Source organism: Hemitrygon akajei, chromosome 8, assembly GCF_048418815.1.
Source record: "Hemitrygon akajei chromosome 8, sHemAka1.3, whole genome shotgun sequence".
Lineage (NCBI taxonomy): Eukaryota > Metazoa > Chordata > Chondrichthyes > Myliobatiformes > Dasyatidae > Hemitrygon > Hemitrygon akajei.
Genome location: NC_133131.1, coordinates 33832019 through 33849913, shown reverse-complemented (window position 1 = coordinate 33849913; position 17895 = coordinate 33832019). Strand labels below are relative to the sequence as shown.

Sequence of the window (17895 nt, the reverse complement as noted above, 5' to 3'; positions counted from 1 at the left end):
AAACTTACTCCTGACATCTCCTCTGTACCTAATTCCAAGTACCTTAAAACTGTGCCCACTTGTGCTAGTCATTTCAGCCCTGGGAAAAAGCCTCTGACTATCCACACGATCAATGCCTCTCATCATGTTATACAGCTCTATCAGATCACCTCTCATCCTCCGTCGCTCCAAGGAGGAAAGGCCGAGTTCACTCAACCTATTCTCATAAGGCATGTTCCCCAATCCAGGAAATATCCTTGTAAATCTCCTCTGCACCCTTTCTGTGATTTCCACATCCTTCATGTAGTTAGGCGACCAGAACTGAGCACAGTACTCCAAGTGGGGTCTGACCAGGGTCCTATATAGCTGCAACATCACCTCTCGGCTCCTAAACTCAATCCCATGATTGATGAAAGCCAATGCACCATATGCCTTCTTAACTACAGAGACAACCTGCGCAGCAGCTTTGAGTGTCCTATGGACTCAGACCCCAATATCCCTCTGATCCTCCACACTGCCAAGAGTCTTACCATTAATACTATATACTGCCATCATATTTGACCTACCAAAATTAACCACTTCACACTTATCTGGGTTGAACTCCATCTGCCACTTCTCAGCTCAGTTTTGCATCCTATCAATGTCCCGCTGTAACCTCTGACAGCCCTCCACACTTTCCATAACACCTGCAACCTTTGTGTCATCAGCAAACTTACTGACCCATCCCTCCACTTATTCATCCAGGTCATTTATAAAAATCACGAAGAGTAGGGGTCGCAGAACAAATCTCTGAGGCACCCCACTGGTCACCAACCCCCATGTAGAATATGACCTGTCTACAATCACTCTTTGCCTTCTGTGAGCAAGCCAATTCTGGATCCACAAAGCAATGTCCCCTTGGATCCCATGCCTCCTTACTTTCTCAATAAGCCTTGCATAGGGTACCTTTCCAAATGCCTTGCTGAAACCCATGTACACTACACCTACTACATTACCTTCATCAATGTGTTTAGTCACATCTTCAAAAAATTCAATCAGGCTCGTAAGGCATGACCTACCTTTGACAAAGCCTTGCTGACTATTCCTAGTCATATTATGCCTCTCCAAATGTTCATAAATCCTGCCTCTCAGGACCTTCTCCATCAACTTACCAACCACTCACTGATCTATAATTTCCTGGGCTGTCTCTACTCCCTTTCTTGAATAATAGAACAACATCTGCAACCCTCCAATTCTCTCGAACCTCTCCTGTCCCCATTGATGATGCAAAGATCACCGCCAGAGGCTCAACAATCTCCTCCCTCGCTTCCCACAGTAGCCTGGGGTATATCTCATCTGGTCCCAATAACTTATCCAATTTGATGCTTTCCAAAAGCTCCAGCACATCCTCTTTCTTAATATCTACATGCTCAAGCTTTTCAGTCTGTTGTGAGTCATCCCTACAATCGACAGTGTCCTTTTCCTTAGAGAATACTGAAGCAAAGTATTCATTAAGTACCTCTGCTATCTCCTCCGGTTCCATACACACTTTTCCACTGTCACACTTGATTGGTCCTATTCTCTCACGTCTTAACTGCTTGCTCTTCATATACTTGTAGAATGCCTTGGGGTTTTCCTTAATCCTGTCCGCCAAGGTATTCTCATGGCCTCTTCTGGATCTCCTAATTTCGTTATTAAGCTCCTTTCTGCTAGCCTTATAATCTTCTAGATCTCTATCATTACCTAGATTTTTGAAACTTTAGTAAACTTTTCTTTTCTTCTTGACTAGATTACAACAGCCTCTGTACACCACAGTTTCTGTATCCTACCATCCTTTCTGTATCTCACTGGAACGTACCTATACAGAACTCCATGCAAATATCCACTGAACATTTGCCGTATTTCTTCTGTACAGTTCCCTGAGAAGATCGGTTCCCAAATTAAGCCTCCAATTTCCTGCCTGACAGCCTCATATTTCCCCTTAGTCCAATTAAGTGCTTTCCTAACTTGTCTGTTCCTATCCCTCTCCAATGCTATGGTAAAGGAGATAGAATTGTGATCACTTTCTCCAAGATGCTCTCTCATTGAGAGATCTGACACCTGACCAGATTCATTTCCCAATACCAGATCAAGTACAGCCTCTCCTCTTGTAGGCTTACTGCATATTGTGTCAAGAGACCTTCCTGAACACTCCTAACAAACTCTACCCCATTTAAACGCCTTGCCCTAAGGAGATGCCAATTGATATTTGGAAAATTAAAATCTCTGACCATGACAACCCTGTTATTATTGCACCTTTCCAGAATCTGTCTCCCTATCTGCTCCCAATGTCCCTGTTACTATTGGGTGGTCTATAATAAACACCCAGAAGAGTTATTGACCCCTTCCTTTTCCTAACTTCCACCCACAGAGACTCCATAAACAATCCTTCCATGTTTTCCTCCTTTTCTGCAGCCGTGACACTATCTCTGATTAGCAGCGCCTCACCCCCACCTCTTTTGCCTCCCTCCCTGTCCTTTCTGAAACATCTAAAGCCTTGCATTTGAACTGACCATTCCTGCCCCTGAGCCATCCAAGTCTTTCAAGAGAAAATCTGCAGATGCTGGAAATCTGAGCAACACACACAAAATGCTGGAGGAACTCAGCAGGCTAGGCAGCATCTATAGAAAAATGTACTGAGGACTTTTTCCATCGACACTGCCTGGCCTGCTGAGTTCCTCCAGAATTTTGTATGTGTTGCTCTTTAAACATTTCCTTTATTTATTGACAGGATGTCAACATGACTGATTGTAATACTAATAGTACTACTATTAATTGCCCATCCTTATTTTCTCCTGAATTCAGGAGGCAGTAAAAAAAATCAAACACATTTTTATCTTCTCAAGCCTTACATGGGGTAAGGAAGACAAATCTCCTTTCTTGGAACCAATCCTAATGTCTTGGGTCATCTCAGACCCCATTCACCCATCTGTGTTCCTTGCTTCCCAATACAAAAATCCATAAACCGTTATAAAATTAAACCCACTGTCCATAAATTTTATTTCTATGCCATGTCACTCTCCAGCAGTGTCTGAGTCTGGGCCAGACAGCTCACAACCTTGGCATCATACTTGATCCCCTGAACACATTCCATTCATCCATTCTCGTACCTCTAACTTGCAGCCATTTACATCCTATCTCAGTTCATTTGCTGCTTAACAACTCATCATGATTTTACTATCTCTCGTCTAGACAAGTGGTTTCAGGCCATTTTCCTCTGTGTAAATACTTGAGTTAATTCCAAACTCTTGGAGCCCATATCTTAGTGCACTACATTCTAACTGCCCATTACTTCTGCGTTCTTTGGCTCTGGACATGGAAATGTTTTGATTTTTAAATTCTCATTCAGGTTTTCAACTATTTTCAGTGTATTAGCTCTCCCTATCTTTATATAATCCCACCTGAAAAATCTCTCTGAGGTCCCCATATTTGTCCCATTCTGATTTCTCATGCATTGCTGACTCTTAATGCTTTACCGTGAGCTGAAAATGTCATTGCTGTAATTTGCTGCTCGAGGCATAAGTATATTCATTAGCCTTTGCAAAACTATGGAGAATAGTTACACAGAAGATGTCACCTCAAAGCACTTCAATGTGTTCCCTCTCAATGTGAGATGAATGTTTAAAACCAGGAATAAGGTGTTGTGAACATTATGTATTTACTTCATGGACGACCACTACCATCTAGAAAGATGAAAACAGCTGATACTTGGGAATACCACCACCCCCTCCAAGTCACTCACTATCCTGACTTGGAAACGTATCACCGTTCCTTCATTGTCACTGGAAATCATGGAATGCCCTCCCTAACAGTACTGTGGGTGTACCTACACCTCAGGGACTGCAGCAGTTCAAGAAGGCAGCTCATCACCACCCTCTCAAGGGCAACTAGGGAAGGGCAATAAATGCTGGCATAGCTGGTCAACACCCACATCCCGTAAATGAATAAATAAAAAAAACGTGCATGCTTGGCTGCAGCAGGAAATCAAGCATCTAGGAGCAGCATTTTCCTCCTTGGGTGAAGGATAAACCTGGTTTAGAGAGCCTTGCCTAACAAGAGATATTGAGGCTCTGGTAAAAACGGAAGGAAGCATACATTGGTTTTAGGAAGTAGGGGATGAATGAATTCCTTGATGATGACAAAAAGATTAAAAATACTCTTTAGAGGGAAATGAGGAGGGCAAAGATGGAAATAGATCTGGCAGGTAAGGTTAAGGAAAATTCCAAGAAGTTCTATGACTATATTAAGAGTAAAAGGTTGGCTAAGGAGAGAGTAGGTCTCCTTAAAGATCAACAGGAGATAGGTGGGAATCTTAATGAATATTATTCCTTGGTTTATTGAGGAGAAAATTATGGCTGCTCAAGAGATGAGAGAAACAAGTAGAGATATTTTGGAGGTTTGGGAGGAGTTATTTGCAGCCTTGCAACACATTAAGTGGATAGATCTCAGGGCCTGACTGAGTGCATGCTCAGATTTTGTGCGAGGCTAGAGAATAAATTCTGCAGGCCCTTCTGCGGGAGAGATATTTGCTTCATTGTTAGCCAGTGGTGAAGTCCCAGAAGACCGGACAGTGGCTAATGATATTCCATTGTTTAAGAAGGTTAGCAAGAACAAATCAGAGAAATATAGGCCAGTCAGCCTGACTTACTGGAGGGAATAATATAAGTCATGGAGAAGTTGCTGAAGAGAATTCTGAAGGAAGGATCTACCAGCATTTGGGTAGGCAGAATCTGATTAGAGTTAGTCAGCATGGCTTTGTGTGTGGGAAGCTGTGTTTAATGAACCTTTTAGAGTTCTTACAAGAGGTAGCCAAAAAATGTAGATGAGAGGCAGTGGGTGTTGTCTATTTGGATTTTAGGATATCCTTTGATAATGTCATGCATAATAGGCTAGTGTGGAAAGTTAGGTCCCAAGGAATTCAGGGAGAGCTACAGTAGTTAGATGGATTTTATAAAAAAATCTTGGAGGTAGGAAGCAGAGAGTAGCGGCTGAAGGTTATTTCTTGAAATGGAGCCCACTGAGTAGTGGTGTGCCGCAGGGGTTGGTGTTAGGCCCTCGTTATTTGTTATTTATATGAATGATTTGGATGCAAATGCACAAGCCTTCTCAGTAAGTTTGTGGATAACATGGAGTTAGGAGGTGCTTTTGATAGTGAAGGATTACAGGGGGATCTTGATCAGTTAGGGAAATAGGCTGAGCAGAGACAATTGGATTTCAGTACAGTTAGGTGTGAGGTGATGGAATATGGAAAATCAAACCAGTGTATGAGTTTGGTACGGCACTAGGGAGTGCAATGGAAGAGTTATGTACCTTACTGAAAGTGATGTCACAGGTAGACAGAGACGTGAAAAAGGCTTTTAGCACAGTGGCCTTCATCAGTTAGGGCAATGAGTATTAGAGTTGGGACAGTATGTTGCAGTTGTATAAGTTATTAGTTCACCCACACTTGGAGTACTGTGCATAGCTTCGGTCACCTTGTTCTAGGAAAGACATAGTTAAACTGGAAAGAGAGTAGAAAAGATTTGCAAGTATTTTGCCAGGACTAGAGGGACTGAGTTTTAGCAAGAGGTTGGCCAGGCAGGATTTTTGTTCTTTGAAGCTAAGAAGAATGAGGGGTGAACTTATAGAGGTTTATAAAATGCAGAGCAAAGATAAGGTAGATGGTAACAGTCTTTTCCCCATGGTAAAGAGTCCAAAACTAGGGGCATAGCTTTATGGTCAGAAATGAATGATTTAGAAGGGAATTTAAGGAACAACATTCTCACACAGAGGGTGATGAGTGTATAAAATGAGCTGCCAGAGGAAGTTGCTGAAGCAGATATGGTAGTGTTTCATATGCACTTGGATTGGTACATGGAGGGGCACAGCTTAGAGGGATATTGGCCAAATGCAGGAAGTTGAGAATACTTGTGTGGGCACCATAGTCGGCATGGCCTTGTTGGACCCAAAGGGCTTGTATCCTTGTTGTATTGTTCTGTGACTCTGACGAACTTTGGTACTGTACTTAAATCAACTGCTTTGGGGAATCCTGTGTACTGATGTTTAAGTTTCGGATTCACTGCAAGGACCATACCAAAGTCAAGTAATTCTTCAATGTTGAAAAGACTAGATAGGGTGGATGTGGAGAGGATGTTTTCTATGGTGGGGGTATCCAGAACAAGAGGGCACAGCCTCAAAATTAAGGGGGTGACCCTTTAGAACAGAGGTAAGGAGGATTTTTTTTAAGCCAGAGAGTAGTAAATCTGTGAAATGTTCTGACACAGACTGTGGTGGGAGGCCAAGGCCATGTGTATATTTAAGGCAGAACTTGATAGTTTCCTGATCGGTCAGGGCATCAAATGATATGGTGAGAAGGCAGGTGAATGGGGTTGAATTAGATCCAGAATCAGCCATGATGGGATGGTGGAGCAGACTTGATGGCTGAATGGCCTAATTCTGCTCCTATGCCTTGTAGTCTTATGTACTCAGTCATTGGATCATAGGCAAATGAATAGTAGAGCAGACATTTGGTCATCTAAATAGTGCTTCAAACTTGCATCTTTAAAGGCTTTCTATCAATTATTAAGAAGAATTTTCTCATAACGTGAGGTAACTACAGCTCACTGCTCCAGCACTGAATCCAACATGAGGTGCTCAGGCTGCAGATCCTGTATCGAGTGACCAGGAGGTTGGGACTATGCAGTGTACTAATCCCTTTACCTGTACTTGGCTAGTTTTTCTTCTGGTCCTACATTACAACAATTTTCTGGACGAACGGATAACACACCTACCCAACACAACTTTTAAAGCTTTTAAGGTGTTACTCAGCAATGTAATAAATTTGACAGCGAGTTTAAGTGGAGTGCAGAAATGGGGCTACACGTTGTTTAAAAGCGATATGGGAAGCGGTCCGATTGAGTCTGATCGGATCGTGGGAAACAGTAGCTGTTGACCCAAATGCTGAAACATTGGGATTTCCAAACAATAGGGTAGTGGATCTTCTGAATTCAATTGTACTCATTAACATGGAGAAGCATGTAAAGAGCACAGTGGGATACAGAAGGAGAGTATTTGACCACCATACTTGTGACTGGTCTTATATTCAGCTTACCGTAGATTCCGGACTACAGAGCGCACCTGATTAAAAGCCGCAGGCTCTAATTTTAGAAAGAAAATCAATTTTATACTTGTACAAGCCGCACCGGATTTTAAGCCGCAGGTGTCCCACGTTGTAATATGAGATATTTACACAGAAAGATATTACACGTGAGGATTTTTTAACTTTTAATTAAATCTGTATGGTAACATAAACAAATACATATTGCAAATGCTTTTTTTCGAACCGTGCCTGTAACACGGCTACTTTTAAATATACATACGTATCGGTAACACACAAATTACGTTGCGTATACTTTTTTACTGAACAGTGCACGAACAACATTCCAATATCTCCTAACGACTGGTAAAAAAATATATACTGCAGCCTACCAGGAAAAGTTATTGATCGCCTTTAACTTAAAAGCTGCATCATATGTTTGCAGCGTTCTCGCGCGGGTCTAATGCGCTCACCCCCTCCTTTCCGTTTATCGCAAACCGGTATTTTCTCCACAAGACACGGCGAAACCGGATGTGACGTCATAGCATCCCGGGATGTAGTACAGAAAACAAATATACTTAAAACACTTCTAACTTTAACTAGAAAATACTAACAAATGAATTACTAAGTGAAAATATTATAAACTAAATAACTGCCATAAAGGCAGCACAATGCTTTTCTTCGAGTGTTTTCCATGTTGATGAGGGTGAGTACAAATGACTGATTTACAATAATTTAATTGTGAAAGTGCGCTTGATTTATCGTACAATTTCATTGGACCTCTGTGAACTACTCATCAATTTTATTGGTCTACTGTTACGAGGCAAATTGTTTTTGGCGGCATGAAAAAAAACCATGCATTAGCCGCACCGTAGTAAAGGCCGCAGTGTTCAAAGCTGTTCAAAGCGTGGGAAAAAAAGTAGCGGCTTATAATCCGGAATCTACGGTAATTCCAATTCCCTGCTCTTTCACTTATTTCCTCCTCAGCCAAGTTGATTTTGAATGTCTCTACTGATTTATTTAGGGAGATGATTGAAGATTGTAACAGTTTGTTCTGTAAAACAAAGTGATTCTTCATGCTGCCTCTGGTCCTCTGAGCCAGTAGGCTCATCTAGAATTGTCTTCTATTCCCTGGTCAGGATGTGGAGGGTCTTCCTCACAGGCCAGAAGCAATGTAGTGAGGATGGTGCACTTGAAATTTCCCTGACAATGTTAGTCAGCTGACAAATAGCTCCTATGTGCAGCTTTCCTGATTTTAGAAGCTGTTGAGGGCTTTAACAGCCTTTAAACCTCTCTGAAAAATCAGAGGAATTTAAAGGCTATTAAAATTTAATCATCTAAAAAATTAAAAAATCATAAAAGTTTAAAAAATTGAAGTTACCCAAAATCAGTCAAAGCACGTAAATGATTAACCATATTAACCTAAAGTAAGATCATTTGAAATATAGGTAAGTTACCTTTTCCGTGATTTCATAAGCTATTGCTTTACGACTCCCAAGCAACACACACAAAATGCTGGAGGAGCTGAGCAGGCCAGTTCGCATCTACGGCAAAGAGCAAACAGTCGACAGTGGTCTCCAGAATAGAATTCATTTGGAGTCTAGTCATGAAACACATACCAATCCTCACAGAGGGATCAGAAGTGGAGAGAGTGAGCAGCTTCCAAGTTCCTGGGTGTCAAGATCTCTGAGGACCTAACCTGGTCCCAACATATTGATGTAGTCATAAAGAACGCAAGGCAACGGCTATACTTCATTAGGAGTTTGAAGTGATTTGGCATGTCAACAAATACACTCAAAAACTTCTATAGTTGTACCGTGGAGAGCATTCTGACAGACTGTATCACTGTCTGGTATGGAAGAGCTACTGCACAGGACCGGAAGAAGCTGCAGAAGGTTGTAAATCTCCATCTTTGGCACTAGCCTACAAAGTACCCAGGACATCTTTAGGGAGCGGTGTCTCAGAAAGGCAGCGTCCATTATTAAGGACCTCCGGCACCCAGGGCATGCCCTTTTCTCACTGTTACCATCAGGTAGGAGATACAGAAACCTGAAGGCACACACTCAGCGATTCAAGAACAGCTTCTCCCCCTCTGCCATCCGATTCCTAAGTCGACATTGAAACTTTGGACACTACCTCACTTTATTAATATACAGTATTTCTGTTTTAGCACATTAAAAAAAAATCTATTCAACATACGTAATTGATTTACTTGTTTATTTATTACTATGTTAATTTAATTTATTATTATTATTTTTTTCTCTCTCTCCCAGATTATGTATTGCATTGAACTGTTGCTGCTAAGTTAACAAATTTCTCGTCACATGCTGGTGATAATAAACCTGATTCTGGAGTGAACAGACAGATTAATCTGATAGTTTCACTCAGTACTACAAGCTTTGTCCTCTATATTTGTCACCTCTAGAAATAGTTTGCCTCAAATCTATGCTGACATGAATTCAACATTTATATTTTTTCCAAATGCCAATTGATTTTGCCCTGGACTATTGTTTAATGAAGTTTCCCCAAGTGAGTTGCAGCATTTTGTCTGCTGGTCTTTATTTTTAAACAGTGACAGAACAATTCCAAACCTCCAGCTTCTGGAACACCTATTGTACATAAGAAGAATCAGAAAATTGCAGTCCCATTTTCTCCGATTTCTGACTTTTTATCCCTCACAATTAGCGACATGCACCTTCCGACTGGTACCACCTCTGCCATTGTCACTCTCTTTTACCAGCCTCCCCATTGGCAGACTCCTCCAGCAAAGACAATGCAAGTTTCTCATCTAAAACATCATCTATGTCCTCTGCCTCCCACACAATTGCCTCTTTTTTTTAAATTGCTAATTAGTCCCATAATTCCTCTGAATATACTTTTTACTATTCATATCTTTATAAAGAGAATCATAAGCAGCAGCTAAAATGGGATTAATGGAAGATTAATGAAGTAAGTGGGCATTCGATGGCTGACATAGATTTGATAGGCTGAAGCGCCTGTTTGGATTCTGTAATTCTCTATAACTATTACTCTATTATCATATTTCTTCTTTCTTAAGAATCCTAAAATCTGCAGTATTGTGTAGAGGACCATTTTGACTGCCCAGATCAGTTATCAAAGGTCAGTTCAAAAACCAACCTCTTCATAAGAACATAAGAGATAGGAGCAGGAGTAGGCCATCTGGCCCATCAAGCCTGCTCTGCTATTCAATAATATCATGGCTGGCCAGGGACTCATCTCAACCTACCTGCCTTTCCCCCATAATCCTTAATTTCCCTACTATGCAAAAATCTATCCAACCTTGTCTTAAATATATTTACTGAGGTAACCTCCACTGCTTCATTGGCCAGAAAATTCCACTCTTTGGGAAAAGCCTAATCTCCATCCTAAATCTACTGCTCCGATATTGAAGCTATGTTCCTTAGTTCTAGACTCACTTATCAGTGGAAATAACTTTTCTGCCTCTACCTTATCTATACCTTTCTATAAGATTTCCTCTCATTCTTCTGAATTCCAGCAAGTACAGACCCAGGCGACTCAAACTCTCCTCACAGTCTAACCCCTCATCTCTGGAATCAAACTGGAGAATCTTGAATTCCGGGATTATTTCTTCCACACAGAGAGGATGGCTGCCATCTGATATTATACTTCCAACAGAAGGTGCATGTATTTGTATCTGTAACATACTGAAACAGATCCACCAGCTCGTTGCACGTGGGGTCTGATGATGCAGGGAGTGGGAGAGCAATGTCAAAATGTGGGAGTAATGTTGGGACGGTATTTGTAGGTGGAGTTCGCCAGATAGAGCTTCATTGTCATTGCTGAGGACAATGAGATTGCATTGCCACTTCATTTGGTGCAAAGTGACTAACTGGCAATGCAATGGCTAAAAACACAATGATGACATTTAAAATTAAGTTCAAGTTATTTGGAGCAGCATCAAAGTTTTTGAAGAGGTTACTAGATAGAGTTGATGTGGATAGGCTTTTTCCATTGAGAGTAGGGGAGATTCAAACAAGAGGACATGAGTTGAGAGTTGGGGGGGGCAAAAGTTTAGGGGTAACACAAGGGGGAACTTCTTTACTCAGAGAGTGGTAGCTGTGTGGAACGAGCTTCCAGTAGAAGTGGTAGAGGCAGGTTCGATATTGTCATTAAAAAAAAAAATTGGATAGGTATATGGACAGGAAAGGAATGGAGGGTTATGGGCTGCGTGCAGGTCAGTGGGACTAGGTGAGAGTAAGCGTTTGGCATGGACTAGAAGGGCCGAGATGGCCTGTTTCTGTGCTGTAATTGTTATATGGTTATTGCTAGGGTGGGATGAGTCCATCACGATGTTGTGAGCCCACCGTAGACATTATGAGTTAGTAGATGGTGGACTAGAAGGGCTGAGATGGCCTGTTTCTGTGCTGTAATTGTTATATGGTTATATGGTTATTGCTATGGTGGGATGAGTCCATCACGATTATGTGAGCCCGCCGTAGACATTATGACTAGTAGATAGTTTACATATCTGGTAGTTGCATCGCTGTGATGTTCTGCACAGTACTGATCACTTGGTGAAGTGCTTTTTGGTCGATCTTGTTGCAGCTAGTGTGCCATATTGTCCAGCAGTATGTCAGTATGCTCTCAATTACAGTGCTGAGCGTTCCCTAATTTTCAAGGAGACATTGGAGGTCCAGGCGAACTTCTCCCCTCCCGAGAACTTAAAGGTCTGGAGACCCTTTCCACTGTTAATGAGTAGTGGAGCCTGTTCATACCTTTTTGATTTCCTGAAATCGATAATCATTTGTTTGGGTTTTATTATGTTGAGTGAAAGGTTAGAGTTATTGCACCATTCAGGCAGTTTCTGCGCCTCCTCTCTGTATGCTGCTTTGTTGTTATTTGTAATTAATTCAATCCAAATTTAGTTCAGAAGGTATAAATATGGAATACCCTATATTTGCCCATTATATCCCTGATTAATCTAAATGAGCGTCAATGTCAGTCCATGTTCAATTCTCAGTTCAGAGACTTGAGTGCATCATCTAGGCCGTCACTTCAATTATGGATAACTCTGAACATCCTCTACATAGCACCATCCAGAGACAGAGAAGCAGTTTCAGCGACAGGTTACTATCGATACAATGCTCCTCAGACAGGATGAAGAGGTCAATACTCCCCAATGCCATTAGGCTTTACAATTCTACCGCCAGGACTTAAGAACTTTTTAAAAGCTATTATTAATGCTTTTTGAGATAGTGATTTAGATGCATATCATATTTTTTTACTGAGTTAAGTATTGTATGTAATTAGTTTTGCTACAACAAGTGTATGGGACATTGGAAAAAAAGTTGAATTTCCCCATGGGGATGAATAAAGTATCTATCTATCTATCTATCTATCTATCTATCTATCTATCTATTTTCAAATATTGTGGCTCAGTGGCTCAGCTGAAAGCACTGTTGTCTTATAGTGTCAGCGACCCAGATTTGACTCTGATCTCTGGTGTTGTCAGTGTGGGGTTTGCTATGTGAACACATTGGTTTGATCTGGGTGCTGCTGTTTCCTCCCAGATCTCAAACACATTTTGTTGCTAGCTTAATTGTTTCCTGTAAGTTACCCCCCACCCCCACAACCCCTACAACAGGTCCACTGCCTTGTCATAGGGGTTTGGAGGCTTGTGCGTCTCAATGACCTGAAGCAGTAGGTTGGTTTTATTTAAATTGTAATATTAAGAACATTGGTGCTGATAAAGGGAGAACTCACCTGATCTTCAAATAGTGCAGTGAAAATCCAGTGAAATGCTGCCAAGCATCAAAAGTTAAGGTTTTATCCAGTAAAGTTGAGATACGAATCTCCTATTTTATGGATGAAATAAATAGTAATAGATTTTTCCCCCCGTGGTCAGCAAGATATTGGAAAGGAGCGCAAATTAAAGATATTATCAGAGAATTAAAATAGTGGAAATGATGTCTTTATTCAGAATGTGGAATCAATTCTTTGCTACAAAATATAAAAATGAAGAGTGGTGAGAGATTAGTGGTTCTTGATTCCGATCTCCTTTCGGGAAATATTCTCAGTTCTTACCAGAATGTTCACCCTCAGCATCTCCCAAGGTATTAAAGGAAATCCTTAGGAAAGAAAAGAACACAAAGGCCTAAACCAAGCAGACACAAATACCAGTTTTGTGTTGTCAACAAAGGCTTGACTTCTCCCCCACACCAACTGTTTGTCACATGATTTTAACATTACGCTTTGGAGAGCAATGTCACTGTTTCACATCACACTTCAACCAGATTTAATTGCTTTTATATATTGACAATCTACAGTCTCATCAGAATTGATACGTGTTTGAATATCACCAACCACAGAAATATCATTTAATCCTGTTATCCCTCGCAAATGATTTTATTGACGCAATGCAGCAATTTTAGAGTTTTTCAACTCTAGCGCCGATCACATCTTGACACTAAAAATTTATTTTAAATCGCTGAAGCCTTGCAAAGCATTTAATCTTCTGAGGTTCAGAAGAGTATTGTGTTTCTTTGCTCTGCTTCATAAAATTGTGACAGTGGTAATATTTTTTTTTGAGTTCATTTGCAAAACATCATTACAGTCAAACTTTTGCGATCATTCTGTTTTCTAGCTGGGGTTGTTGCAATTTCATTTGTAGACAATACCTTTTGTTATCTAACCTGAAGCTGCCTGTGTCTGTGGATGCGAAATGCATGCAATGCTGCAAGGTATTGTAGTTAAGTAGGATTTCGTATTAGCATCTGAAGGAATAATCCTAAATTTAATTTTGTGAATTTTATTATGCAGGATTCATATATGTGTTGGCATTTGTGGAAGAGCTCGTCAGTGGATTTTGATTCACCATTAACACATCCTCCAATAATCCTTTAAATTGGGGATGATTACTGTCTGTGTGTATTCTGTGGTAATTGGTTTTCCTGGGTAAATGTTTCTTTATCAGTCTGGCTGTCTGCAAACACCATTTCTATAAATGTTGTTTGGATTTCAAAATGTCTGAAGTTGTATCTGACTCCAGCAATATGCCATGAACGATCCCATTGCCATGATGATGTAGTTATCGGTCAAAGTATCACTTCAAAGAATTACGCAGATAATTAATAGATTATTTCCACTGCTTGCTGTAGTATTTAAGGATTGATAAGCAAACTCCACATGTAACATGAAATTTTCCAAGCAAAGGATAGAGTAGCTTAATACCTGCATTCTCATCTGTGAGTTAGAATATTATAGGCTTAAGTATAACTCCAAGAGGACCACAACCTTGTCATTGGGTTTGGAGGCTTGCGTGCCTCAATGACCAGAGAGCTATTTTGGCTGGAGTCAGGGCCTTAGAAGGGTCACCCATGCCAAACAGGTCAAAGGGTAGAGGCCAGACTAAGAGTGGTCCAGGGGTCCTCCAGGTTCGGGGGTTCAGCTCAGGGCTAACAACTCCAACTGGTAAAACAAAATTGTTATGGAAACAGCAATGAGGAATCCTTCTACACTTGATTGTGACAGTATTCCTGAGTCTCCATCTGGGACTTGTGTGACTGGCAGTAATGAAAACCCAGTAGAAGCTACTGATATGATAAAGGAAGGCCTGAACACCGGCGAAGATGGAGGATCTTCATTCCTGCCCTGAATGCCAGTGGCATAATGGGCATTGAGAAACTAAGTATAACTCCATTGTCTTCAAGACCTAAGACAATACTCCAGTGAAATACTAAGAGACTCTACCCCATTGAAGTAACTGGTCTTGTTTGAAATGTAAAGTCAAACTTTATCTTCTTTCTTGAGCAGATCTTATGAGAACTTTTAAAAGCTATGCAGAGAAGTTCTCTCACTGTTCTAACCGATAGTTATCTCCCCTAGTAGTGTGTATATTGCAGAGTATTCTTAGAGCTGATTGATAGCACGGTGTGTGATTTGATATATTGTTGAACCCGATTCAATGCAGGTTTTATTATTAAAACAGAAAATGCTGGAAATACACAGACAGAGAAACTGAGTAAACATTTTAGAATGGTGATCAGAACAAGGACAAGTTAGAAATCAAGTATGTTCTTAAAATGGGAATGACTTTGATAGGATGGTTGGAAGTAATGGGGGGAAAGTGGTACCTCTAGCGGTGAAGCAAATGGCAGGGTTGCCAGCTGAGAGAGGGAGTTAAGGCTTGTAGTCACAGATGATCTGTTTGAGATGTAAATACTAAGACATGAATGAAAACAGAGGGGTGAGAGAGAAAATGGAGCCGGAACTGTGAGATATATAACACCGCAGTTGCTGGAAGCTTGAAATAAAGAAGAAAGCTTGAAATACTTTGAGGGTCAGGAAGCACATATGGAGATGAAAAAAATGAGTTACTATGATAAGTTGATGGCTTCTCATCAGAGATCCACGTTTTATATAATCTGGCAGTGCTGGTTACCTGAAGTAGTAGAATTCAGAATTTGAAAAGTGTTGTAAAATGCCTGATCCGAAGATAAGCTTTGTTAGGCTTTATTGGAACTGTGTAAGATACCAAAGGCACAGACGTCAGAATGGGAGTGAGATCAGAATTAAATTTGCTGGTAACTAGAAGCTAAGATTTACCCTTGCTGACTGTGGTGAACTACATATACCTGTCTGGACTGCTCCTGTGACTCCTCCCACAGACCCCTGCTGACTGCTCCTGTGGCTCCTCCCACAGACCCCTGTATAAAGGCGATTGAGGCCTGAGCCCGGCCTCATTCTCCAGGATGTAGTGTTGTTCATTCTTCCAGTCAATAAAAGCCGATATCTCGCTTCTTACGTCTCAGAGTGAGTTATTGATGGTGCATCACTGACAGAATGAGGAAGTGCATAAAAGTTGTCACCATTTTCGCTTGGTTTCTCCAAAACAGAGGAGACTACGTCATGGCACTGAATTCAGAACCTGACATTGGAAAGAGTAAAAGCGATTTGATGCTTTGCCTGAAAGAAGTATGTAAGTTTTTAGATGGTGCAATGTAATGAGTCAAAAGAGTAGATGTGGGTATCTCCAGCAGTTACATGGAGAAGTGCTGGAAGCAGCTATGGGTAGACATGGAGAGGACCAGGAATTGGCAACAGAAATGGTTCCTCTAGAATGCTGGAAGGGAAAGAAAACCCAAGTCTGGTGACATCACATTGAAAGTGGCATAAGTTATGGAAGACTATCTGTTTAATGTGGAGGTTACTAGAGTCAAAGATGAGGACAAGCAAAACTTTATCCTTGCTCTGATTAAGAGTTGACGGTTTGAGAGCAGAAGTGTGGAGAATAGAAGAGATATGCTTGAGAGATCTACCAACTATAATGAAGAGAAAGATAACATATCATAAGTACAGGTAAAAGAAGTTTTGTCATTGGAACAAATACAACAGAACTGGAAAAACTGAGAGATAAAAATATTCACTATGGAAAGGAGGAAGGGAGTTAGAGTAGCCCTGCTTGTATTGTTTGGAGTTCAGAAGAATGAGGGGTGACCTAATCCTAAGAGAGCTTGATAGAGTAAATATTGAAATGTTTTTTCTCAAAAGAGATTCATGAATAAAAGGATATTGTTACAAAACAAGTGTGGGTCATTTAAAACTGTGGGGTGTAGCGATTTAAATTCATTATCAATGTACATATAGTCACCATATACAACCCTAAGATTCATTTTCTTGTGGGCATACTGAATAAATCTATAGAATAATAACCCTAACACATGGGAATTGCTTAATAGCCTTCTAACAGTGGAGTAGAAGCTATACTTGAGTCTGGTAGTACATGCTTTCAAGCGTTTGTATCTTCTGTCTGATGGAAGAGGAAGTTGAGAGAATGTTCAAGGTGGATGAAGTCTTTGATTTTGGTGGCTGCCTTACTGAGCTAGTGAGAAGTGAAGACAGAGTCGGTGGAGGGAAGTTGGTTTCTGTGATGTGCTGAACTGTGTCCATAATCCTCTGCAATCTCTTGCAGACATGGGTAGTCAGTTGTTATTCCAAGCCATTATGCATCCAGACAGAATGCATTCTGTGGTGCATCAATAAAAATCAGTACGGGTTGCCAAGCACTCAACAAATTTCTAAAGTTTGCTGAGGAAGAAAAAGCATTGATCATAAGACATTGAGAAGAAATAGCCATCAAGGCTGATTTATTATCCCTCTTAATCCCATTCTCCTGCCTTCTTCCTGTAACCTTTGATGCCCATACTAATCAAGGAAGTTGGTAAGCTTTCTTTGCGGTGACATCTATGTGGTTGGGCCAGGACAGGCTATTGATGACATTCACTCCAAGGGACTTGAAGCCCTCAACCCTCTCAAACTCAATACCATTGATGTAGAGAGGAGCATGTGCACTGTCCCCCTTCTCGAAGTCAATGACCAGCTCTTTAATTTTGGTGACATTGAGAGAGAGGTTGGCTTGACACCATGCTATTAAGCTTTCTATCTCCTTCCTGTACTCCAACTCTTCATTATTTGAGAAAATTCAAAGATAGGCTATGTGGAAGTGAGAGCAGAGTAAAAGATGGTCGCAAAGATGACAACATTTTTGAGTATTTGGGTAGAGAAAGCAGCACTATAACATTCATCAATGTACCAGTAAAGTAGTGAAGGGTCTCTGAATAGCATTGAAACAAAGACCATTCTATGTATCACTTAGAGTGAGAGAGAGGGAGAGAGAGAATATGCAACTGGTGGTTTTCACACAGCAAGCTCCCTCCTGATGAAGGATCTTGGCCCAAAACATTGACTATTTATTCCTCTCCATAGATGCTGCCTGAGCTGCTGAGCTCCTCCTTTTCGTGTGTGATGTTCCAGGGTTTCTAGCATCTGCAGTCTCTCCTGTG

General features: G+C 40.9%; 1 protein-coding gene across 1 annotated transcript in view; it reads left to right on the top strand.

Moving 5' to 3' along the window:
- Positions 1 to 17895, top strand: part of caln1 (calneuron 1) — a 452244-nt gene that overhangs the window by 139539 nt on the left and 294810 nt on the right. The window lies entirely within an intron of this gene.